At 41.9% G+C, this 27,198-nt stretch overlaps 1 long non-coding RNA gene across 1 annotated transcript; it reads right to left on the reverse strand.

Annotated features, from left to right (window-relative positions):
* Positions 1 to 1,745: 1,745 nt before the first annotated feature.
* On the reverse strand, positions 1,746 to 11,407 carry LOC148109640 (uncharacterized). Its single transcript, XR_015725074.1, has 3 exons — positions 11,369 to 11,407; positions 6,150 to 6,280; positions 1,746 to 2,574 (listed from the first exon to the last, which is right to left on the reverse strand). It is a non-coding gene; the product is annotated as an uncharacterized LOC148109640 (long non-coding RNA).
* Between the last annotated feature and the right edge of the window lie 15,791 nt (positions 11,408 to 27,198).

The following is a 27,198-nucleotide window of genomic DNA, read 5'->3' on the forward strand; positions in this document are numbered from 1 at the left end:
TGAAGTTACAAGTTGGTCTGCAACCAATCACCACAATGGTTGCAGTTTTATAAATATTAGGACCCTGCTGAAGCTGTAGCCTGGCCTCTGCCTATCCCACCAATGGCTCTTCTGTGCCATCCAGCTGCTATCACCTCCTGTATCTACACTTCTCTCCCTGCCCTTTCTTTCTGCCCCAGCAAGGAGAGCTCACCCGGGCGCCGGTGAGCCTCCCACATGTCTCTCAATGAACTGCTTTCTGGGCCAAATTTTCCTTTCCTTTCCTCTTTCTCTGCTACTCAATCCTATCAATGCTGTTTGAATACAATTTTGGAGCTTTGAAAAAATAGTAATAAGATGGCAATGACCTAGTCTATGATAAATATTTTGTTCCCACATACTATTACCTGAAGAGCGGGTCAGCTGAAAACATATATTTTCCATTTGTAAGGGTTCTGCTTTGCATATGCCGTAATTCAGTTTATGTCTGGCTTTCAACTCACACCTGCAATTCCAAATAAAACTCCTGAGCAGACTAATGAAAGGTTTTATGAAATAAACAGGAAATAAAATAACCTAGCAAATCTTCCAGAGCCCAATAGAGTCCCCAAACATATAACTTTATTTCAGTTGACAAATATAGCCAAGTACTAAGTAAGGAACTGAAACCTTTTCAGATGCTAAAGAGAAAGCCCCGGTATTTGTCACAGCTCATGCCCATGGAACATGTATGTACCTGCAGGTCTCCTCGTGGGTTCCTGAGACTCCGAGACTCCCAAGCCCAGAGTTCAAACACAGCAGGAGCTGGCTTGTACCTCTGGTTTTATATTCCCTGAATTCCCTAATTCTCATGACTCTACGAGGACACTGGCTGACCACATCCGCTCTAAGTGGGACCAGATGCCCTGTGTCACTCCCACCACAGCCAAAGCACCTGTAGGAGAGTTTTCAGACACGACTTTCAGAAGCAAAATGCAGAGTATGGTGGAGGCACATCTAACTCTTTCATAATTTTAAATATAAAAGTAGTGCAGATGAAGAGTAAAGGGGGAAAAAATGTAAACCACTGTCAGCCTATCAATTCCCAACAAGAAGATGACACTCGCCTAAACACTACTTTGGTCAAACAGCTGGTTACTTGAACTGGTTGTTCCTTGTGCTTTATCAAAACAGCATCCGTCAATCTGGGCAGAAAGATGAATTGTGTCTGTGTGTCCCCTTGCAGTGCTAAAACTAATTATTAGGGTCTTAAAATCTCTTTGATGGATTAAGAGTTCCTGGTGAGCATAGTTAAACAAACCATTAGATTGAGAACAACATTTTTCCACACTGCAACAATCCTCTAATGAGCCGACTGCTGCCACATTAATCAGTTAGGAACTTGAACAATAGAAAATCTAACTGTGTTTTATTTTTTTCCCTCTTGTAGAAGTGAGATAATCTACATACAATAAAATGCATGGGCTTTAGCTATATATTCGGTGAGTTCTGACAAATGTATTTATCCGTTTAACCATAACACTGGTCAAGATATATAAAATATCTCCAACACCACGGAAAGTTCCCTCATGTCCTTCCTAGTCAATTGCCGCCATCACTGCGCAGGGGCAACTACTGTTCTAATCTCCATCACCATAAACTAGTCTGTTCTAGAGCTTCGTGTAAACGGAATCACACCGTAGCTACTAAGACGTATCTGGATGCCTTCACTCAGCATAATGTTTTCAAGGCTCATGCATGTTGTGTGGATCTGTATTTTATTAGTTTATTATGTGAATATGCCACAGTTTGCTTTTCCAGCCTCCTGGTAACAGGACATTTGGGTTGTTTCCAGTTTGAGGCTCATAAGTTGCTCTGAACATTCTTCTACATGTCTTTTGGTGAACACATGCTTTGTGTCCCATGGGTAAATATCTAGGAGGAGACTTGCTGAGTCATAAGGTCATTGCAGGGCTTAACTTGAGAAATTGCTGAGCCTTTTTTCTCTTTCACATGAACACTTCTACCTTCTCCAGTGTCTTCCACTGATGCCTGCATGCCAGCCTCCCACCACAGGTTCATTCTAAAGAAGAAAATGCATAGTTTAAGATTTCCTTTTTCTTGTGTATCTCTCTGCTCTGGCAGGTAACCCTGGTTGTCATTGATAGAAGCAGTTTTAACCATTCAATGTCAACCACTGAAAATAAAAAAGAGTGCCCAAAAGAGGAGTTAGCTGCCCAAACCAGATCTTCAGAGGCTCTGTCAATAACATTTACTCAATATCACAAAGGCATCAATTCTTGGGCTAGCCTCTGTGTTCAGGCTACTGGAAACATTTATTTTCATAATACCATTTGGTTTGAGCACTAAAATGGCTGCTGAAAGGGAGGGTGTTATGCAAATTAGTATTATAATCAAGCGTTTGTTACTAAGGTAATCTTAGACAAGTCTTTCCCTTTGTTTCTGTTTTGGAGATGTGGGGTTCCCCAAATCCTCTTGGGTGCCATTCAACAGCAGCCACTGGCATCAGGGGGAGGAAAGCAGTTGTTCCCATTAAGACAGCTCCAGTTTGGGCATGATCAGCAGCCATGCTCTTCACAGGATGAAGATTCATTCCTTTGATAAGAGGAAAACAAGGAAACAAAAGGCACTGCTTGAAAATGATTTACCACAGAACACATTTTGCTTTAGTCAAACCTCTTTTTTTTTTTTTTCCTAAGGAAAAAGTGTGTGGGCTTATCTCTTGAAAATGCCAGCATGGTTGTGAACACTGGGGAAATTAAAAGACTGAATAGAATGGATTTCTTAGGAAAAAATCAGTATGAGTATGCAGAGAGTTGCATGGCTTATTTATTAAGTTGTGTGCTATGGGAGGATTATCTGCCTCAGACTTATCTATTACTTTGTGGCAGTGGTTTTAAATATAGAGGGTTTTTTTTCCATTGCACAAAGCCAAATTCAAATGGACTCTAAAACTCAGTAACTTTGGCAGCTTTGGCTATGACATAGAGATCAGAAAATCTGAGATACAAACAATTTCTCTACCACCATCCCTTGCCCAGAAAAAGGAAAGGCTTTGAAGAACATTGTTCCCTTTTGACATGGCATCCAATTATTCCCTCTGAGAAACAGTGGTCAGTGGAACATCGATGAAGGTGTCTAGAGTAATGAATGCTACCTAATGAGGCTGAGAGTCAGTATACCCCCATTTACCACTGTGGCCAAACCACTGTGGCCAAAAGAGAACTAAAGGTAGAAATGTCTTTGTCATGGGAGGAAGAGATTCAAAACCTGGAATCACAGGTTACAGAATTATGACTATCAGTACGGCTTCTGGCCCAGTTCAAAGATAAGAGCAGTCTCATTCATTTGATAGAAAACTTATGCTTGGTACCTTGAAGTTACATGCTGCCAGTTAATAATTAATAATGCACTAATCATGCTGTTTGCTTTTAAATTGAAAAATGCTCTATAGCTACAAGTCAATCTTCAGAATATTCCTCAGAGGCTGAGTCAATTTATTATTTCTGTTTTACTTGAGAACAAGCAGATGATCGGGTACAAAAAAAGTCACACATGATAAAGGCAAATATTGGTCCTCAAGCATGCCTGCTCCCAATCCTAACCAAATTTACTACTTTTCACCAAAAATATGAGTCTCTACAGAGTTTGTGAAATGCCCTGTGATGGCCCTTCAATATGACACTATTGAATGTCAATATGACACCAAAAAAAAGGGAGTATGGAATATTAAAAATAATATTGGTGTTCCTCAAATTTGCATGGAACCACAAAAGACTCCAAAGAGCCAAAGCAATTCTGAGGAAAAAGAATAAAACTAGAAGTATAACATTTCCAGATTTCAAACTATACTACAAAGCTACAGTGATAAAAAGAGTATGGTACCGGGATGCCTGGGTGGCTCAGTCACTTAAGCATCTGCCTTCGGCTCAGGTCATGATCCCAGGGTCCTGGGATCGAGCCCCTCATCGGGCTCCTTGCTCGGTGGGGAGCCTGCTTCTCCCTCTGCTGGCTGCTCCCCCTGCTTGTGCTCTCTCTTTCCCTCTCTCTGATAAACAAAACTAAAATCTTTAAAAAAAAAAAAAGTATGGTACTAGAATAAAATAGTCATATTGACTAGTAAAACAGAATAGAGAGCCTAGAATTAAAACCCTGCATATACAGTCAACAAATATTCAACAAGAGAGCCAAGAACACCCAATGGGCAAAGGATAGTCTCTTCAACAAACAGTGCTGGCAAAACTGAATAAACACATGCTGAACAATAAAATTAGACCCTATCTTATGCCACTCACAAAAATTAATTCAAAATGGATCGAAAACTTAAACATAAGACATGATATCATAAAACTTTAGAAGAAAAAGTAAGGAAGAAGCTCTTTGATATTGATCTTGGCAACAATTTTCTGGATATGACACCAAAAGAAAAAAATCAACAAATGGGACTACATCAAACTTAAAAGCTTCTGTACAGGAAAAGAAACAATTAGCAAAATGAAAAGGCAACCCACAGAATGGGAGAAAATTTTTGCAAAGCATACATTGGATAAGAGGTTAAGCTACAAAATATATAAAAAACACACACAACTCAATAACAATAACAACAACAACAACAAAAAACAATATAATTCCAAGATGGGCAGAAGAATTAAATAAACATTTTTCCAAAGAAGACATCCGAATGGCCAATAGGTACATGAAAAGATGCCCAGTATCACTAATCATTAGAGAATACAAATCAAAGCCACAGTGAGATTTCCCCTTGTGCCTGTTAGAATGGCAATCATCAAGAAGACAAGAGATAATTGTTGGTGAAGATGTAGAGAAAAGAGAACACTTGGACACTGTTGGTGGGAATGTAAATTGGTTCAACCACTATGGAAAACAATATGGAGGTCCCTCAAAAAATTAAACTAGAACTACCATATGACACAGCAATTCCACTTCCTGATATAAACCCAAAGAAAATGAAAACAGACTATCAAAGAGAAATACGCACTCCCATGTTTATTGCAGCATTAAGCACAACAGCCAAGATATTGAAACAACCTTAGTGCCTCTTGACAGATGAATGGATAAGGAAGATGTGGTGTGTATATAATAACATAGTACTGAACCGTATTCATGGCAACAACATGAATAGATGGGGCACATTATGCTAAGTGAAATAAGTGAGACAGAGAAAAACAAGTACGGTACAAGATCACTTACATGTGCAATCTAAACAAGCCAAACTTGCAAAAACAGAGAGTCAAATGGTGGTCACCAGGGGATAGGACAGATGCTGTTTAAGAGTACAAACTTGTAATGAGTGGTTAATAAAACCTAGAGATCTTTGCACAATATAGTGAACACACACAACAATACTCTAATTATCAAACTTGCTAAGAGACTACAACTTAATTATTCCAGCCACTTAAAAAAGGATAATCATGTAGTGTGATAGAGCTGCTAATTATCGCTACCTTGGCAATCATACTGCCACATACATACATATCCCATGAACATGTCGTACACTTTACATTTACACCGCGTTATGTGTCGAATATATTTCACATTTTTTAATTAAAAAGTTTTTAATTAAAAGTTCACAATTTTTCTTAAATAGGATGGATTTTGTTCTTTTCTGATCCTCGCAGGTGACTCCTACCTATGGAACAAGACATGACTATTTTCCCTAATGCAGTACTTGAAATTTGAGTGTCCTGGAGAGAAAATTTTACCTCTTGACAATAATTCAATTGGACTAGATACTTAATTAGAATTTCTTCCGGAACGCATAGGTCCCTTGCTATTAGAAAATACTTTCTAACTTAAGTTTGTATTTCCTATCAAAGAGACTAATGGCTGATAATTTCCACAGATACCCCACTCATATTTGTTTCTTTTCAAGAAATATAGTTTCTTCCATAGTTTAAACCTAGCACATTCTTACAAATACTGTCATGATTGGTAGACCCTAGGAAACGTAAGTATAACACCACTCATCATATAATTAAGTTCAGCGTGAGGAGAACGGATCTTAGAGCTCAGAAAAAGTGGTCTGGCTCCTGTGACTTAATGATTTCATCATAAAGCAGTTTTACCTAAAAGGCGTAAGAGTGGCTCTTCTGTGAGACTCTCAGGAAATGGCTCATCTCCACAATTCCCTAAGCCTTGTTCTTACTCACCTTGGGTCCTGGCTTTCATCACTTCTTGTGAACTCGAAATCCTGCCTCGTCTGAGATGACCTTGTGTCTCTTGAAAGGAGCTCAGCTGGCCAGACAGATCACCATACTTCTTCTGAATCCTTAGCTGATTCCTAATTTCCATTACAGGCAGGAAACAGAAGACTTGTTCACCTTACGTACAGGTCCATTTAGTGAAAGAGTTCAGGCTACTTTCTGATCTTCTTGTTTCAAAAGTCCAAAAAAAGCACACTGGCCTTAAACGCACCAAGTCCAACCCCGGAAATAAAATCCCAAACCCAAGAGTAGCTCAGAACCATTTGTTTTTAACTTGCTTTTAACTAAGGTCTGTCCAAATTTAGGGAAGCACATCAGTGTAGCTACTATAGTCCAGGACTCCAGACTGACTGTCTGCTCTGACAAGCGTCCATCCTGTTTGGGGAGAGCAGTGCATTCTGGATTGCTGGAGACTTTGCTAAACCTACCAACCACTGAAAGTCCCACATCCCCCAAATTCCCTCAGCCCTGGGAAAACTGGCACAGTTGTACCATTTTAACAGCCAACAGTCTAGAATCTTCTGGAACCTCTCTTAAGATCTAACAAATCTTACTAAGAGCAATCTCCTGTTAGTATCTTTCCTACGAAATTGCACCATACTTCTAAATGATGGGGATCAACAGGTATATTCATTTCCTAGGGCTGCCACAGCAAATAACTACAGATTGGGCGGCTTAAAGCGAACAGAAATGTACTCTCTCACAATACTAGAGGCCAGAGTTTAAAATTAAGGTGTCAGTAGGGTCACTTTCCCTCCAAAGACTCTAGGGTATAATTCTTCCTGTCTCTTCCCCTTCTGGTGTGGCCAACAATTCTTGACATCCCCTGGCAGCATAACTCCAGCATCTGCGTCTGTCTGCGTCTGTCTGCGTCTTCTTTGTGTGGCTATGTCTTTCCGTGTCTCCCGTCACCTCATAAAGACACCAGTCATATTGGATTTGGGGCCCATCCTGATCCTGTAGGACCTCATTCTAACTGCTTGCATCTGCAAAGACCCTATTTCCAAATAAGATCACATTCACAAATACCAGGGATTAGGACCTCAACATATCTTTTTAGGGAACACAATTTAATAATAGTGGGTCACCCCCCATCTTCATGATTCCAGTGATTCTCAACTCTGAACACACATGAGAATCATGGAGGGGGTGTTAAAAAAAGAAAAAAGGAGGCACCTGGGTGGCTCAGTTGGGTAAGCATCTGACTCTTGATTTCAGCTCAGGTCATGATCTCAGGATTGTGAGATCAAATCCCACATCAAGCTGTGCACTGGGCATGGAGCCTGCTTAAGATTTTCTTTCTCTCCTTCTCCCTCTGCCCCTTCCTGCCCTTACCTCTCTAAAAAGAAGGAGGAGGACAAGGAGAAGGAGAAAAGAGGAAAGACAACACCAATGCCCCTTCCATTCTCTCCATCACAATAAATTAAATTCAAATATCTGGGCATCCCCAGGTCATTCCCATATGTAGTCAGTGTCAATGGCCCTTCACACCCTTAGGGAATGGTATATGGGCTAAACACAAGAAGAAATTCTCAATATGTCTTTAGCTATGATTTCTTTTCTCCAAAATATGCCTCCTCCAAACCAGCCTAAACTAATTTCAAGAAGTAACTAAAACTTGTGGTTCTCTCCATAGATTTTGAATTGACAGTAAAAATGCGTATTTTAATAACAGTGAGAAAGCTCTCAACAATTTGTTTCACCCAAAAGAAACAGTATCTGCCAATTCAATCTCTAAAGTCAACATTTCTTTAATATAAAGTTAATTTAGATATATATTTGACTGTTTCTACTGACCTGAGCTTGTCTTAGAGCCAAAGATTTTCAAGTTGTTCATTCCAGGAATACTAATAAATATTTCTAACCAGAGAAAACTGTGACCTTTTCAAGATGAGTATCAACCACGAATATGAAATTTTTCACAAATTATTTGGAGGAAAAAATTCTTGGTTCAGATAGGTGGGCTTTTTTCTCCTGTGCTTTCTCATGGCTGTGTTTCTCTCCCTACTTAACCTGGAGTTAAGAGATTTCTTGCTCTTTGCTTCCCCACTCCCAACATCAGGTTTTGCTCTTTTTTTAATTTCTATTTTTCCAGAAACAGCATTTTCTGAGGAATATTCATGCTGAGACAACCGTCAGTGGGCCTCTGAGATCCTACCGCTAGATGAACCAAGCAGACCAAGCGAGAAAGAACCAAGGAGGTCCTTAGAGCAAGGCAGAGCTCCTCCATACCCCCCCTTACCTTCCTTCCTTCCCCCCCCCACCCCCGGGGCTCTGAGCCTCCTCACGCCCACAGCGCATTGATCATAGGGCACTTTTCTTTCCTGCCAGGTCTGTAAGGGGAAAGATTCACTTCTCCTTCCCAAGGTGTCAACCTTCATTGTTATTGATGCCCACAAGCCTGCAATTACTTGATGAAGCTAATGGGTAGAAGCACTTAAAGGGCTACGCTTTGTGGTTCCATTGTCATCTCTACGTAAAACAAACCAGAGCCAACACAGCCCGACAGGCTTTCAACCTATTATTATTTGGGGCTTATTTAAATCACAGGTTTGATTAAGTTTCTAATTTAGCCATTGCACTTAGCATGTACTCCTTTTTTTTTTAAACTAACTCCAAGAGAGACATTTACAAAATTCCTGTATCCGAACTGTCAGAGGAGAAAAATGTCAAGTGGCCTGGGTGGCCAGAGGGAGGGGTTGGAAGTGTACTTGGAAGAGTAAACTTAAATACAAATGGAATTTTCCAACTACTTTTTATCCCTTTGTCAACAGACACAGTGTAAGTATTCATCCTTGTTTTAACTCCCCTATTCATCCTGCTATAGAACTGGAAGAAGAGTGGGGTGAAAAGCAGTCTCCCCATTATCCCTCCTCGCTTTCCTATCCCTGCCTGATCAGATAACCCTTAACAAAGCATGAAGCTATTGCATTAAATGTTAATGTTTTGGCTCAGGAGCAAGAAGCCACTTCAGATGTCCTCCTTTGAAAAGAGTAGTTATCACCCTGAGAGGTCAGCAACCTATGAATCCCTCTGAGGTCAGTTTTGTTTTCAACCACTCAACATGGGCACCGCATAAGCACTAACTAATGTCACACTTAGACAAATATTTTATTGCTGCAAACATGAAAGCAGCTTGCAAGAAAATTAAATATAACATACGTACGGAACGTAGCGAATCTGTCTATTCATCTCTTCAAATGATAGTTACTGAGCCCTGACCCAGGGCCAGACCCTGTACTGAGTACTGGGAATTCAGAGACATAGACTCAGGGCTGAGCTGGGAAGATGGGCATGCAACCGATAGATAAAAGACGCTCTGATAAGTTCTGCAAGAAAACGGGCGCCAGCCTCAGCACGCTGCCTACACAGTATACGGGTTACCTCACGGACAACCCTAAAGTATAATACAGAAAAATTAACCAGGCAGAGGGATCACTCCTTACTGAAACCAGACTTGGCAAAGGGCTCAGGAAACCCACGGAGGGGAGAGTATAGACAGAGCATAGATTCGGGACAAGGGGCACACAGAGTTGGCAAAACTCTCTGCCATTTCTTGGTCATGCCTGGGAAGAGAGGCAGGCCCACCACATTTGGAAGCAGACTACTCCCCAACACAGAGACTTAATTAAAAGACACCAGTCTAGGGGGTGCCTGGGTGGCTTAGTCAGTTAAGCGGTTAAGCATCTGCCTTCAGTTCAGGTCATGAGGGAGCTTCCAGCTCCCTGCTCAGTGGGGAGTCTGCTTCTCTCTCCCTCTGCGCCTCCCCACAGTTCATACTCTCTCTCTTTCCCAAATAAATAAAATCTTTCTAAATATTTTTAAATAAAATAGACCAGACATCATGCATCTCCTACGGGAGAGGACATGCCAGTCAAACACTATACTCGAACCAAGTTAGAATCTGGCACAAATTTCCCCAAAATTTGTGGCAAGAGGAGAACAAATGCAACTGTCCCCACGTCATTTGGGACTAACTATTCCATGACTCTAACTCTCCAGACTCCCCCTTCAGTAGGGAAAGTGCCTGGACATCAGCAGCAGAAAAGCCAACCTTTTGGACACTCGAACAGAGGGATTTATTTGCCTCCCATTACAGGCAGTCTGGGCCGGCAGGATCCACGATGCTGCCAGGGATGCTGGATCTTTCTGTTTTCTAAGCTTCCTGACTTTCATCTTCATGCCTGTCCCTTCATGGTTGCCACCAAGGGGCTCCCCACCCATCCCGGGCCTCGGGTTCACATTCAAGATGGGAAGTAGTCCACAGAGATGAGAGAGAATAAAGCAGCATCTAAAAAAAAAAAAAAAAAAAAAAAAAGCAGAGACCAAAGGGGGTGCCCACAGCACAGATTCTCAGCCTCCCGAATCTTGCAAATAGTCAGCACCTAAATTCCTAGCCGCACTTTCCTGACAACACCTGGTATCCCATAATAAATGTGTTTCATTCTCTTTTGTCTTGTTTATACTAGCTCAAACTTGTCTGTCTTACTTGCAAAATTAAAAAAGAAAAAGTCCAGTCTAATGCATTTATGAGGACCGATTCACCTGTTAAATCACAGATACCTCAGAGGTTACATGGCCTTTCGACTTCATGTTGGAGGCCCAGTTCCAAATATTGATACATAAATATACATATTGATGGCTTACACAATAATAATAGGAACGGCAGCTGCTATTTATTGAGCACATGCTAAACTGCAGGCTCTATTTGGGGCATTTCACATTCATTCTTGTCATCCTCACTCAGTCCTGACAAGTAAATGTCCTTGTACATAAAGACACTGACCATCAAAGAAGTAACTTTCCTGAGACTGTGCAACCGGTTATGACCCGAAACTAGATCGGTCCGACGCCGGGGCTCAGTCTACTCTGCGAAGTTTCTTTCCAAGTGTGATCAGGGAGCCATCTGTATTAAATTCACATGGAGTATTGCTAAAAGTTCCGATTCCTGAGTCTTTTTTCAGACAGACTGAATGAGACTCTCTTGGGCTGCGACTAAAGGTTAAAGGTCAGGAATTCGCAGTGTAAACAGGTTGCTGGAGTAATTCTTCTCCAGGCTGTTGGTTGGAAACCGCAGGAGCTTCCTGGGTGAAATCTGAACCGAGCCCCCGTCCACAGAAGGCAAAGCCGGGCGGGGCGGGGGGTTAATGAGCAAGGGAACTTACTAAGGAGGCTTGTCTTGGCGGCTCCAGGACGAGTAGATCCCTGCATCTGTCCACCAGAGCCATGAGAGTTTATATGGAGTCCTTAATGGGGCTCAGGGACGTGTATCGTCCAGGTGGTCTCAACACCACCTAACTCTCTCAAGGTCGTGTCCTTAAAAGGCTCCAGCTGTGAGAATGGTGGGCGGAACAAACAACCCAAGGACAGGGAAGGGGGTGAGGAGCCTCCCATTGCCCAGGGCTGAGTCACAGGTCAACTGGAGGTCATGTCCTCTGATGACCTCCAGCAACACATGCTAAAGCCTGAAAGGCACAGCCTCTCTTCTCAGAGGCTTTCCTGTGGTTAGTGCCTGCCCACATTTTTCACTGGAGTCAGTAGTATCATAGGACAAATAAAAATTAAAAATAAGAAGCTTAATTCTCCCTGTGGAAATAATAAAGGAGACTTCTTCCACTTCCTTTTTCTTTATTTGCTTTAGAAAACTTAAAATTGTGGGACCCCTGGGTGGGTCAGTCAGTTAAGCATCTGCCTTTGGCTCAGGTCATGATCCCAGGGTCCTGGAATTAAGTCCCACATCAGGCTCCTTGCTCAGCAGGGAGCCTGCTTCTCCCTCTGCCTCTGCCTGCCGCTCCCCCTGCTCTTTCTCTCTCTGTCTCTCTGACAAATAAATAAATAAAGTCATTTTTTAAAGGAAAAGAAAACTTAAAATTGCAAGTACTTTCTTCCTCCTTTAAATGTGCAAAACCCTTTTGAAAACCAGATAGGCCTCTTGTCAGCTTCGGGACCTAGAAATGTCTTCGTCCGGGACTTGGGAACTATCTCTATGAAAGTAACTATCTAGGGAAATAGCACCCCATCCCCCAGTTTCTGTGGGAAGGTAGGAGCCTAACTTCCCGGGGTGCCTTGCTCCAATTTGCAAAACTACTTCTGGTCATAAAGATCAGACATTTGTTTTCCTCTGAATAAAGCCACAAGCTAACACAGATGGTCACCCCAATCACCAGGTAAAGTTAGGATGAACTATGTGTGACAAATGACACCATCAAGTCCTCGTACTTGAGGACTAGTTATTGTTCATCTTGAAACACGTATATGTTGAGCGGTATCTGCTTAGCCAACCAGGGAGTGAGATTCCTTTCTGTCTCGAAGTCTCCTAACAACCGCCTGTGGTGTGCATCACATTCCAAGGCGATGCTTATTCGCTAATAAAACTCTTTCCTTTCTCTACTAGTTTTGTGGAGAGGATTTCTGGGTTGGGAGATAATTTGGGTTTTAATTGTATTTCCCCAACAGTAGCAACGTTCCTACTTTGCAAGATGAACTTTGAAAGGAAAAATTTTTGAAATTCCTCCTAAATCAGCTCTGTAGAAAAGATCCCTGAGAAAATGGTATTATCCACGGCCACGTCAGGCGGAGCGATAACAAGCTGAAGCAGAAGGGGCGCGTATCACAGAGCTCACCTCCCGTTTGCTGCACGTCCGCCCTTCCATTGTAGAGAAATCCTCCCCCAAAGAACCGCCTCAATGTCTTCGTCTGTGAACTGGGATGCCATCACAACAAAACCACACGGCAGCTGAAGACACTTCCCCACAGAAGCTTCCTGAGAAAGTGATTATCCACGAAAAGGTCAAGCTAAAATGTTTCTGGAAACCACACTTGCAAAAGCTCATTTCAGGAAATAACATACAATAGAAATAAGATAATCGAGTCTAGAAAGGTTAAAACTGACAATTTCCACCCACAACATCCTCTCCCGCAAAGCCCCCGGGGCAGACATTCCCGTGAAAGCTGAACAGGCCTGCTCTCCCTCCTCCCGGTGTGGGCTCAGAGGGCAGGTCAGGGCTGGTAAACCCACCCCACCCCACCCACGGTAAACTGGAGGGAGGCTGAAACAGAAGACACAAAAGTTCCCCTAGGGCAAAGAAGTCAGTTCCCTTGGGGATGGAAGCTGTTTATTTCTTCTGGAATTACAGAAAGATTTCTTCCTTCTGCCATTTTAGGGTTTTCACCTGCCAGGCAGATAAAGGAAAAGTTAGCTGAAGGAATTGAGAGACAGGAGAGTCAAGAAGAAACTGGGGTTTTTGTTTGTTTGGGATTTTGTTTTTGTTGTTGTTTTTTTTAATCGTTTAGTCATTTTGTTTCGATTATTTCCCTCACATTAAATGAAAAGCTCTTAAACCTGAAAGCATATGAGGAAGGGAGGAAGGAAACAGCACCTTCATTTTTCATTTAAAATTACCTGCAGCCAAAGCAATGCATGAATTCCATCTTTCTTAATGCTTTCTATTAAAGGTATAAAAGACATAACAATAATCAAAACTTCTTTCTAAAAATCCTGAGTTCGCATTTTCACTCACTGGCGAGTCAAGTAAAGCATAAATGCTGAAGGAAAACTTCCTCTATGATGCTAAACCTGGGAATGGATGGCTTGCCTGGGGAATTCTCCCAAATCCTTCCCTCATTTCTAATCTAACTCTAGGGTCTGGGTCTTTGTCACTGAGTGTAAGGCTGACAGCTCACCTTGGATTTCAATTTAGATGAATGTGCTTCTGTCCTGAGAAGTGTCCAGCCCCAGCCTCCTGTACTGTTTATGGCTGTTCCTTCACAGCCTAACAACTGACTCTAAAGAGAGCAGCACAATCAAACTGTCCGTCCCCCTCCTAGGACGTCAATAATGGGGCCACTTGGACATTTGGAATCTAACTGCAAACTTCAGTCAGAGGCCAATAAAATTCTTTATCCACTAGATAGAAAAATAAAGGACTTGTTAGGTACAACTCCTCTGGCTGAGTTCACTAAGGCTGCCCCCATGACCTGGAGTGAGAAATTACATATGAGAGGGGTCAAGATGAACAATCCTGCCTGGGTTGTGAGAAGGCTTTTCTTCATACCGCATGCATGGCCCACCTCCACTCTGGAAAGGTAATGCAAACACTAAGTCAAGTTATACACACAGCAGATGGCAACTCATGTCTACACTAATGCAAGTGTGGTCCTGGTGCAGAGATGCTCCTTGAAATGGCATGGGGACAATTGTCTTCAGTATTCCCTAGCTATCTTACCCCCACCTCCCTGCAACTACCTCCAGGACCCACTCCCCAAAACAGGTCTACAAACCTGTTATTGGTGTGGCTATTGGTATGGTGTGGAGGGCGTTCTAGGACAAGACACAGGACAGAAAACAAGGCTGAAATAACAAGTTCATGTGTAGACATTCCAGTTATCTGCCACAAATGATAAAAACTGTTTCCTCTCTGCTGGCTAGATCTGTGATACTAACTTTAAATTCTTTCATCATGCATTATCTCTGGATCTCTAATGTTCAGGGCCTGGAGATTTGTTTTGCTTTTCATTTGAAATACAAAGAGGCTCTGTTGGCTGAAATAGTCATCTACTACTGACATCCCATTTTCCCCTCTATTATCAGCCCCAGAAGGTGTGCATGAGTGTGACAAGCAGAAAAACTCCGCTGTTTGCTCTACAGCCATCAGAAGGATTTGGAACCAACCTTAGAGGGAGGTTGGTGAACGAAAGAGGCCAATTGGTCTCCATGTGGGAGTGAACTGAAGGAGGTAGTGCTCCTGAAAAGACAAGAAATACAACATGAGAACATTGCCCCTACAAGGTGGGCGTTCATGGTTCCTGCTGTGCTCTGAATCACAATGAAAATGATGTAGAGACAGTGGTCCTCTTAAGCGCTAACAGCCAGTTCCATGTGGCTCCTGATGGCAAAATGCGGGGGAAGACAGACTGGGGGGCACACTTGATAAGCTGCCTGAACAATATCTGTTCCTCCTTCTTGCTAATAAAACTTTAATTTTGATTGAGGTGAAAAAAAAAAACCATCTCAGGGGATGAATTTTGACTGGTAAGAGATCAATCCTGACCACCCCACTGCCCACTTAACCAGACATTCATGCATTAAAGCCACGTGACTCAGTCCTTATAATGACCTGCCAAGGGAAGTCAGGCAGGAGCCTTGGAGGAAAGCTTTACTTTCCTAATAAAAGAGAAAGATCTGTCTGGCACTATGTTTTTCTTCTCCTTTTCTTCCTGCCTTGAACACAGATGTGATGTCAGGAGCTGGGACATCTTGCTACCACGAAAAAAAAAAAAGGCCAAGAGAATCAGAGATGCCAGTGCAACAGGGAGAAACTTAGTATGTCTGACTCCATATTGCTTTTATTTCCCTTGCTGCTGTGACCTATAGCTTAGAAACTTCTGCTTAGCCCCACACATAGGCATGTTACAGCTAAGATTTGCAAAAACTGCTTTTTACCCGAAATCTACCTCATCCGAGGAGATAAGGAAATATGCACAGAAATAACCATGCCACGTTTAAGATTTACAGCAATAACATGACCACATTCTTGTATTTGATCAACTGACCAAGGACAAAGAAGTTACACCACCTTCCTCCGATGCCTACAGACATCAGTCACCTTTTGACTCCAACCCCTTCCCACTTCCCCCTTTTCCTAACATAAAATAGAGGCTCAAATCTTATGCTGGTGAAGCAGAAGAGCGAGGTTCTTGTCTCACAGAGTCAAGGAATGAATCTTGCAGACAATGGAGAGTGAGTAAAACGAGAGAGTTTGATTAAGTGAGGATACAGAAAAAGCTCTCAGGAGTGAGAGGAGTCCCGCCAGGGTTGCTGCTGAGGGCTTTTAGGGTTGGTCTTTTATTGAAGGCTAACCAGGAAACTGAAATCCTTTTAACATCTCTCCTGATAGCACCATTGAGTAAGGACTAGTGATAACACCTTTAATGGCTTACTTCCTTTTTAGGGTCTGGTAATTCTTTGTTGGGCACAAGTGACAGTTATAACAAGACCCCACCTCTAACATGTAAGGCAGGGTGGTCTGGTTTGTTCCCTTATCTCTGGCTTCCTTACACCTCTGCATGTGGGGGATTTCTGTGAGTCTGACCCCCTAGTCCCCTATCTATTTCTCTCTACCGAGCCCCACCTGTCCCTTACTCAGTGGGACAGATGGTTCTTTGGAACTGGACTTTCCAGGTAAAGTCTCCTTCCTTACCCCAGCATCTTGCCTTTCAATTTATTGGGCTGTGCTGTGGCCAGCAAAATGAGCTTGGACTCCATTATACCAGGTCTAATATCACTGAGCCACTGAGCTAATAATGCCAGCTTGTTACGTGAGAAAAATGTCTGTAGTCGGGGTTTCTGTTGTTCACAGTAGAAATCAGAACTGCGTTAATTAAAATACATGCTTACCTTCCATTGCTTTGATAGAAGAATTTAGAATGAGGAGGTTTCTCTTGAACATTAGTGCTTAAAACGTCTTTGTGTTTATTTGGGATTCCCTTTATCATCCATTATTCGTTCCGCTTCACCATTCATATGTACATCGAGTCCCTCAAACTCTGTCCTGGTGAAGGGCCACCCCATACAGAGATGACAACAGTGCTTCACACTCACTGCTCAAAACTGTCTTAGTCAAGACGAAGAAAATCGGCTTGGTTCATCCATCTGCTCTGGGCACACAGACGGAAAAGGTTTTCCCAGCCAGTTAACACCATGCTGTAGGAGGCCGGCTCAGGGACAAAAGGGAAAACTTACTCCCAGGAAAAGTAAGATTCGAAGAGCTGCTCATAAGGAGAAGTTGGATCTTAAAATCATGGTGTCACAACGAGAGAAAGTCTGTGCAAGAGTATTTTCTCACAGAGGGAAGAAAACTTTGCGTAACTGAATGAAAGGCTGATATCTTTCAACAATGGACCAACTCCGGGAAAGACATTCAGACACCCAGGACCCAGTGATCATCTATAGTCAAACAAATGGTTCACCTGATTACAGATGGTTTTGCATCAACCACAGACGACACTCGGGGTCTCTCTAAGAGAGGTACCAGGAGAGTGAACTGCCGTGTGCTCTGAAAAACACTGCCAGCATATAATAAGTGCTCAGCAGATACTTTTTTCATGAATGAACATTTTCTGACTTTGAAGGGAGAGAAGACCCCTCACTTCTGCAAAGTGATCCTCGCCATATTTGGGTTTACACAGAAGAAACACGGCGAAATGACTGTTCACACAGACCATGGTGGGACGGCCCGGTTTCTGATGAACACCCCAGCGGAGGGCTGACGGGAAGTCCATCTGCTGTATAAATCCAAGTCTCCGGGGCTGAAGGGCTCGCATGCAGCTTTCTTCAAGGACTGCCTTCTGAGAGCACCAAACCACTGCTAGTCATCTTTGGAGGCCTCATAGGATCTGAGTGGATAAAATCATTCATATTAAAAAAAGAAAATGTTCTTTTAAGAATAATTCATATTCATATACATAAAAAGAGAGAAAGATTGTGAATGCTCCAAAATTGATGGGTGAGCTTGATAGGTGAGATGAGAAGTGAGATTCTGTCACTGGGGAAGCTGACAGCAACCAAGAGCGCTAATATTTATTGAGTGCTTACTGTGAGTGCACAGTACTGTGAGTGCACAGTAAGCACTCTCGGCTTCACAGAGACTACTTCACTCAAGCCTCAAAATAACACTGCACGGCAATTACTATTATTGTTCCTCATAGTTGAGGAAATGGAGACTTAGCGAGGTTAAGGGACTTTCTTAAGATCACACAGTTAGTTGTGAAGGGATAGGGTCTAGTTTGAACCCAGACAGTCTAATTCCAGAGCCCGCACTACACGCCTGAAAATTATCCCTCTTTTCTTACTAAATGCTCAGGCTTATCCAAGGTGTCCTGCAAGTTAATGTGTAGTTGGGCTCTGTGGCCAGAGAGTGCCACTGGGCTGTACTCTGTATGCAGGACACAGAAGGAACCTCACTAAGCACCCAAGACACCATCTAACAAAAGGGCTGCTCAGGGCGCCTCTGCTTTTTCTCCCTCTCTATGTTTCCCTTCTCCCCAGGCTACACCATGTACCTTCTAACACTGCTGTTTAAGGAAGCACATTCATTCCACCACCTGTGCTTTCCTCGGTGTTTTAGATTCATCAGGAACTCTTCTGTGGCTTCCTGTCACCACGTTATTACATACCTAGACAACAGGTCAGTCACAGCCGAAATGATCTTGCTTGCCATTTGTTGGCTTGTTTTTGTCTCTTCCCAATGGAATGTTAAATTCTATGAGAGCAAGGATCATTTCTGTCCTGGTCTAACACAGTGCCCGACACACAACTACTGCTTAATATGTATTTGGTGGGTGGATGAATGAATGAATGAATGAATGAATGAATAAAGAAATCACAGAAGATGGAGAAAGTGTATACTATGTCTACCAATTCAGGGCTGCACACATAGTGGAAATTTTTTCTTCTTTATCATTGTTATCATAAAAAAAAGAGTTGTGGATTTAAGTTGCCTATTAAGTGCCAACACTATTGGACATTTTATAAACATTATCTCATTTAATCTTCAGAAGCCACACCACAGACATCATTCCTGCCTTACAGATGAGGAAACCGTGGCTTAGAGAAGTTATTTGCCAAAGTTTCCCAATTGCCCTTTGGATGGGTCTTAAATTTCCTAATATGGTTTATAACTCCAATCTCATCTTTTTTCTTGGCTCGGCCTCCAATCTGACGCTGCATTCTATATCAGTTAGAAAAGTGCTAGTAGTAGCTTAAACAGAATTTATTGTTTTCCCCTAAGAAGTCTGCAGTTGAGAAAGGCAGGGCTGCTACAATAGCTTCATGACGTCAGCAAGAACCCAAGGTCCTTCTATTTTTCCTCTCCACACTGTTCTGGTACGCTGTGTTGTTCATGGTCACAAAATGGCAGCAGTTCCTGTAAGCATCCTATCAGCACTCAAAGCCAGGAGGAGGAGGAAGGGCAGAAGTCTGTGCCACCCAAGTTTTCCTCCTCAATCATGAGAAACAAAACATTCCCGGAATCCTTTCAGCAAACTGTGCTAATATCTCAGTGTCCAGATCTGTATCACATGGCCATCATTAGCTATAAGAGAGGACTCCATGGGGCACCTGGCTGGCTCAGTCCACAGGGCACGAGACTCTTGATCTCAGGGTGGTGAGTTCAAGTTCCACATTGGGTGTAGAGCTTACCTGAGAGATAGAGACAGAAAGAGAGGCCTCCATGATGGAAGGTAAGGAAAAAAGAAGATAGAAATGGTTCTCAGGTCTGTCAACCAGCAATGTCTGCCACTCAGTCCTCCAGAGCTACTTCCAGATGCACAACATGTCAATGCTCATTCTTATTTCCAGATCCTTGTACCTATTGTCCCTTCAGCTAAATGTAAAAGTTTCCTCTTCTTTGAAATCTTCCCTGACTTGGATACCGCCCACCACCAAGAGCAGGTAACAGCTCTCTTGCTGGTTCTCTTAGCATCTGGGACTTAACTGACTGTTTCCTTGTCTGTTTTCTCCACTGGACCGAAGTTTTGAAGGTGGAACCCCATCTTCTTCACTATGTCCCTGGAATCAATCACAATGTCTGGCGCAATACGCCTTTATTGAATGAATGAAGCAACAAAGCAAGGAATCAAACCCAGATCGATCTAATTCCAAAGTCCATGCTCCATTCTCTATATAGCCCTGACTACTGGGAGTAAACAAGTATTTTTAAAAATCCATAGAAAATGCTCCAACCTCCCCCTCAGAGACATCTCAAGAGTTTTATCATCATCATCATCATCATCATCATCATCATCATCATCCTCATCACATTTCTCGCTTACTCTCTAATCGAGGACCCAGAAACATCTAGAGTCACCAGAATCTCAGCAGGAAGAAAACAGCCTGAAAAATAGCCAAACAGGGTGCCCAGTCCCTAGTCTCCATGAATAATTGAAAGCTAAATACACTAAGGAAAATATTTCAGAATAAGCAGGATGCTCTGGCTACTTAATTTTGGCTGCAGCACTAAATGGTATTTGCTTTTCACTTTTCCATATGTGTAGTATTTACAGACCATAGTTCACATTCGGTGATTTTTCTTAAAAAATTGAGTTTGAAATGTATTGTGATGGTTCAAAGGTAATTGTTTATTCAGATAACAACCAGAGATTTCAAGCAGACAAGGTCCCTGAGAGATGGCTGAGAAAATGTTGTGCTTAACCTGTGCAGTATTGTTAGAAATAAAGAAACTTCTTGTCATCTGCCAGCTAGATGCCATTCCTCCACCTACTCCTTCCGGACCGATGTGAGAAACAAACCATCAATACCACTGCTCTGGCCACCACAGTCACAGAAATAATTATCTTCACCTGGGAACACAGTCTAAGTTGTCTTTGGCATTTTAATTTGGTCATGATAGGCCACTTCCTCTCCCCTTTTTTTCATACTTCCTCTCCCCGGCCCATACCTCACACATGTGACATGGGCTGTCCACATTTCTGTTTCGGCATATCTTTAATGAAAAACAATCTTAAAATCTGTGGTGATGTTAAACATGTACACAAATATGCCACGATATGCCTCCTTTTAAAAGGTAAAGCCCAGGGGCACCTGGGTGGCTCAGCTGGTTAAGCAGCCAACTCTGGATTTTGGCTCAGATCATAATCTCAGGGTCATGGGATCAAGCCCCAGTCAGGTTCCAGGCTCAGCAGAGAATTTGCTTGGTTTCTCTCTCCCTCTCCCTCTGCCCCTCCCCCCACTCACACCCCTCCTTCTCTCTCTCTCTCTCTCTCTCTCTCTCTCTCTCTCATAAATAAATAAATAAATAAATAAATAAATAAATAAATAAATAAATAAATCTTAAAAAAAAAGAAAAAAGGTGAAGCCCAATTCCCTTGTCTTTGAATGTGGGCTACAACTAGTGACTTACTTCTGACAAACAGAATAAAATGGCAATGATGGCATAGGACTGAGAGACTAGGTCATAAAAGACACTGCAATTTCTAATCTCTTCCTCCTCCTCCTCTTTCTTGTTCCTCTTCTTCTCTCTCTCATTCTGTCTCTCTCATCACTCACTCTGAGAGAAGTGTCCATGAGGACACTCAAGACACCCTATGAAGAGACCCACATGAGGCAGAACTGAGCCTCCTGCCAACAACAGCCGTGTAAGCGAGCTCAGAGGCACAGCCTCCCCCCTCAGTCGGAGCTCAGAGCACTGCAGCCTCATGAGAGACCTGAGCCAGAACCATCCAACCCAACTGCTCCCAAATTTCTGATCACAGAAATTGTGAGACAACAAATGTTTGCTGTTTTAACAAGCCACTAATTTGGGAAATAACATAATGCATAGGAATAGATACGTAATATAGCTACATTAAAGATATATTTTGTGCAATTAAACTATCACCAATACCTCATCCTCCTAACATGGTTTCCATCTTTGGATATCATCTTCCAAATGGAAATGCTTTATATAATTGTTATCATAATGCAAATACAATTCTGATTTCTGTATTTTCTCATGTTTTATCATAAACGCTTCCCTTGTTGTTACAATGTCTTCATAGTTAACATTTAAGATGTTTGAACACTATTTTACCAGAATTTATTAAACCATTTCTGTAAATTGCATGTTTTGATGGTTTCCAGTTTTTTCTTCCAGAGATTTTACTGCAGTGAATATATAGCTTCTTGCTTGTGTTGATTTATTTGGTTAGAATAAAATTCTATATTTAATTTACTGATAAAAAAGGGTATAAGCATCTTTGTGGCTTTCATTACATATTGTCATATTGACTTTTACAAAAGAATATATCAATTTATCAGCAGTGAATAAGTGTATTAGCTATACTACTACCATGATTGTATTATAGTCCTGCAAAGTTTCCCTACAAATACAAAATTGCATCTCAAGTTTGCTTCCATTTGAATTTCTTTGATCGTAATGTGTTTGTATGGTTTTTTATGTGTCTAATTACTATTTGTTTCCCCTCTTGTGAATTATCTTTTCCTGTACTTTATGCTTATTCTAATTTTAATGTACTTTTTCTCATAAATTTGAATGTAAAATTATAGATTAGGAATATTAACCTTTGTAACCTTTCATTAAAATGTTTTTCCAGCCAGTTATCCATTTTTATTAGTTTACTTTTTCATTATACAAAAATCCATAAATATATCAATATGTTTATGTGATTTCTTCTATTGTTTTTTATGGCTGCAGAGCTAAGAGAGCTCACATTCCTCCTCTGATATGAACTACTATTTTTTTCTAGTTTCTCTAAAATTTATGAAGACGTGTTTTGTTTTGGTGTGTACTATAAAACGCAGGGTATTTTGTTTTTTAAGATTATATTTATTCGAGAGAGAGAGAGAGAGAGAGAGCTTGAGTGTGCGTGAGCAGTGGGGAGGGGTGGAGGGAGAGGGAGAAGCAGACTTCCTGCTGATCAGGGAGCCTGACACCCGTAGCCCAACACAAAGCTTGATCCCAGGACCCCTAGGATCATGACCTGAGCCGAAGGCAGACACTTAATCGACTGAGCCACCCAGGTACCTCAGAATGTGGAGTATTTTTTTAAATTGTTCTTCCGCTTATTCATTTTTTTATTAAAAATAGTTTAGAGTAGGTTGGCTTTAAAATTTTTACAATATTCCTAGGGCTCACTGGAGATCACTGAAGTGTCCCACCAAAATGGTAAGGAGTGACAAACCTGGGACCCAAGCTAGACACCACTGATTGAGATTTCTTGCCTTTTTGATACCTACTGATAGAGAAACAAGTGCTTCTGAAGGACTAAGCTCCTCCCCAGCCCCAGGTGCTGATCGTGACTAGCTCGAACCAAGTATTTCCTTTTTCTGATCTAGGCTTGGGCTCATCTCACCATGTTGACCAATGATATATGAGGGGGAAACCCCTGGGGGCCTCTAGAAATAGTTTCTCTCACTGAACAAAAAGAAGAAAAGTCTACCGGAAGAGAGATCCCTTTTGTGCCAACAAAGTTGCCACGTGCCCATAATGCCTGAAACCTGGCAGGCACCTTGCAAGCATGAGAGGGCAAGTAAGAGTAAAATGCTGGAGACGGCAGAGCAAATGGCAAGACAGCGGTCCTAGATGATGTTGTCGAGTCACAGAATCAATCAGTTCTAGAACTGCCCTACCTAAGAACATAGTGTGTGAGAATGTATATTACTACTTGAAGCCACTTTTAGGTGCCTTTTCTGTTATTTTCAGCCGAAGGTATCCTAAATTTTAAGACCTCTGATATTTTTCTCCTTGTACATTTATTTCTCTCATTTAGAAATTACGTTACAGGCTTATGAACTAGATTCCTGAATCATAAAAGAGGTCAAAAGCCAGCACGTGTAGGAGAGTCCACTCTGGGAACCTCCCTGTTCGCAGGAGCATCGGCCTTCTCTGCCCCAAGAGCTTGCAAACTGTTTCTTTCTCATGTTCCAAACGCCTCTGTGGTCAGGGCTCTTTTCTCATTTACAAATATAGAACCCTAAGTATTTACAGCCTCCAAGAGGATGAGTCGCAGTGAATAACAAGTGCCATTTTCCACTGTCATTAAATACAAATTTCTCAACGCCTTTTTATCTGTAACAATACAATGAAAACTGAGCATTCTGCTGACAAGATTTTGATAGTAAAAGCCCCAAACTGCCAGGTTCTACATATCCCGCCACAGAGAAAACGAAGGTTGGCCCTATTGACAACCATCTGAATAAGGACTGCAAATAAACAACCTGAGGGTAAGAGGTCAAATAAATCAGGTAGTTGGTCTACACCAGTGGTCTTCACACTGAGCTCCATAGAACCCAAGTGAACCCTCAGGACAGGGCAGGAGTCTCTGGAGCGAGCAGAGCTCAGTTCTGGCCCTCTCTTCAAATGGCAAGTTGCTTTTATCTGTATTACACATATAGTGGTCTTGTACAGAATATTCCATTTAAAGAAAAGGTGCTTTTTTTTTTTTTTTTTTTTTTTTTTAGTTTAAAACACTAGTCAACACTCTTAGTCTTTGGAGTCCTCCAGATGTTTGCGGTCAGTCAAAATAAGCAGTCAGACCATTAAGGGAGAAACAGAAAGAGAGACAGAAGATATCATCTCTATCTTCTTGTTATTTTTCTTTTTCTTCTTGTTATTTTGAGTATAAGGACTTAATGAAAGATCAACAAACATGTATATTTTCCATATGAGAACTGAAAAAGACGAGGCTTTCAGAATCGAATCCTTGCTCTGAATCTGGTCTTGAGGGGCATTGGAGGAGGATGGACAGTAAGGGGGGAAGATGGGTTCTCATTATTCCATTATAATGGAATAACCTGACAACACAAATTACTGGCATAGCTTTAGCCATATTGGCACACACAGGCTATTTCTATTGATCCCTAAACTTAAAGAGTCCATGACCTCATCCGAAGTATGCTTTTTAATAATTCACTTCCTTTAAGGGCCCATTAAAATGTCAGAACTATCATAAAGCTTATAAACACTTAGTTATCTCTAATGTCTTCAAAATAATAATGCATTATTGATGGAACCTTGATTCACAATCACTTTCTTCCCATTTGACGAAGCCAATACAGCACATGCTTTCTCCACATCCCACCACACGTTCCTCCCTCTTCAGCAACAATGCTTTGTTCCTATGACCCCCTAGTTCTTCAGAAATGAGTTCTTTAGAATCTTCTTTTGTTCCAAGCCAAGACGACTGACTTACGGGCTGGTTTATTTCAATGAAGAAACTAGCATAAAGAAATGACGATCAAGTTGCCTGGATAAGCCACCAACCAGACCATGCAAAAGTAAGAGGGGGATAGACAGTGAGAAATCCATTGCTAGCTGAAATATGTGTTTCTTTGCATATATAAGGCTCTCTCCTGTAGAAATTTCTGGGACAGTTGAAGCACACAAGCTTGATTTCAAGGGCCTTTTCAGTGGGACATGAGCACAAAAAAATTGTATTAGTTTGAGTGTCACTCAAATCAGAAAAGAGAAAAAAATTCTCCCAAGTATGGGACTTCTCCCTAAAAATAGAGTTGCCAAATAAAACACAGTTTGCCCAGTTAAATTTGAAGTTCAGAAAAACAATGAATGATTTTTAGGAAAAAAGTATCCCAAATATTGCATGGGACATACTTACACTAAAAATTTGTCCATCATTTATCTGAAATTCAAACCTGACTTGGCATCTTGTATGTTTATTTGCTAAATCTGGCAACCCTACCTCTTAAGGCAAATCTTAATGCCTCACCTAAAACTAAAAATACTGATGGTATTAGCTCCATAGTCTCCAGTCCAGGCTAGACATTAGAATTATCTGTGCTTTCCCAAAACTACCCTTTAGAGCAGCTAAATCAGAGTCCCTGGAGTGGGGTCCAGACATTCTTTCAGGCTCCCTTGGCAGTTCTAATGGGCAACCAGGTTTCAGAACCTCTAAGCTAGAAGACTGTAATGACTCAGTATAAAATCTCAGAAAGGCATATGTGAGGCATATCAGGGATGTCCCAGGATCTACTCGCAGGGAAATATATGTATTTTTAAAGCATATTCAACATTTTAATATAACTTTATATTTGAAAAAGAAAAACTACAAAAAACCCTCATAAACTACCAAAATAATAATAATAATAATAATAGTAATAGTAATAAGGCTAATGGAATGATTTAGACCTGGAAGTCTAAAAGAAATAATGAAGCATAAGTCCTGGAATCGGGCAAGTCCTAGATGGGCAGAGTACCTAGGATGGGGAACAGCAGGCAGGAGTTAGTGGAGACAGAGCTGTCCTCAGCCCAGAGCTCAGGAAGGCAGACAAGAAGAAGTAGGACCTCACGCCAAGAATCTAGACAGAGTCACCAGCCAGACACCAGCTGATGTACAGCTGATCAAGGAATCCTTGATCACAGAACTTTGGGGCCACTGATCCCAGCACCTGGCTGACTCAGGGTTCACAGGTGATACAGGAATAAGCATTTGGCTAGAATGGGGGACAGGGGGACAGACAGGAGTAACTGGTAAAGTCACTTATGTGAGCACAGCGTCAGCTGACCTGTACCTGCAGTGATCTGAAATGAGGTTAGCATTTGGAAGGCACAGCGTTCAGTCCTGTGTCCCTTTTTTTTAGGATTTTATTTTTAAATAACCTCTACGTGCAACATGGGGCTTGAACTCACAACCCTGAGATCAAGAGTCTCGTGCTCCACCGACTGAGCCAGCCAAGTGCCGCAGTTCTGCATACTTTAAACAACTTGGTTGATGCCTCTCAACTTCAAAGTTCTCTTCCAAAAAACGGGGACACTATAACCTCCTTTGCAGGAACGTGTAGGGAGCACTGTAAATCAGGCAATATATGCAAAAAGAATGGAATGTGCTAGACAGGGATCTTCATTGGAGCCCATCACTTTCCTGACATGGACCTTTGTCCTGCCACATCCCAGGCCTCCCCTGCTCCTCTTTGAGGCTCCTCCATGCTCTCACTCTCATAGGTGACTTGTTTACAGAACAGTGGGGGTCCAGAGCGTGTCCCAGCCCCCTGCAGGGTAGATGCTCAGTGGATGCTTGCCGCCTTACTTGGACTAAGGAATCTCAACAGATGTTCTTCCTTCCAAAACACTTTTTGTTGGTATTCCAAACATTGTATATTTTCATTTTTCTCTTCTATCTACATCAATGTAAGCTTCGTATTTATTAGCTGTGTGACTTTGGACACGCAATTTAACTTTTCAAAGCCTCGGTGCACCCATCCTTTAAAATGGGAGCATTAAGGGGCGCCTGGGTGGCACAGCGGTTAAGCGTCTGCCTTCGGCTCAGGGTGTGATCCCGGCATTATGGGATCGAGCCCCACATCAGGCTCTTCCACTATGAGCCAGCTTCTTCTTCCTCTCCCACTCCCCCTGCTTGTGTTCCCTCTCTCGCTGGCTGTCTCTATCTCTGTCGAATAAATAAATAAAATCTTTTAAAAAAATGGGAGCATTAAAAAAATAAATAAAATAAAATAAAAAATAAA

This window comes from Ursus americanus, chromosome 7 (genome assembly GCF_024610735.1).
Source record: "Ursus americanus isolate L20-20 chromosome 7, mUrsAme1.1.p, whole genome shotgun sequence".
NCBI lineage: Eukaryota > Metazoa > Chordata > Mammalia > Carnivora > Ursidae > Ursus > Ursus americanus.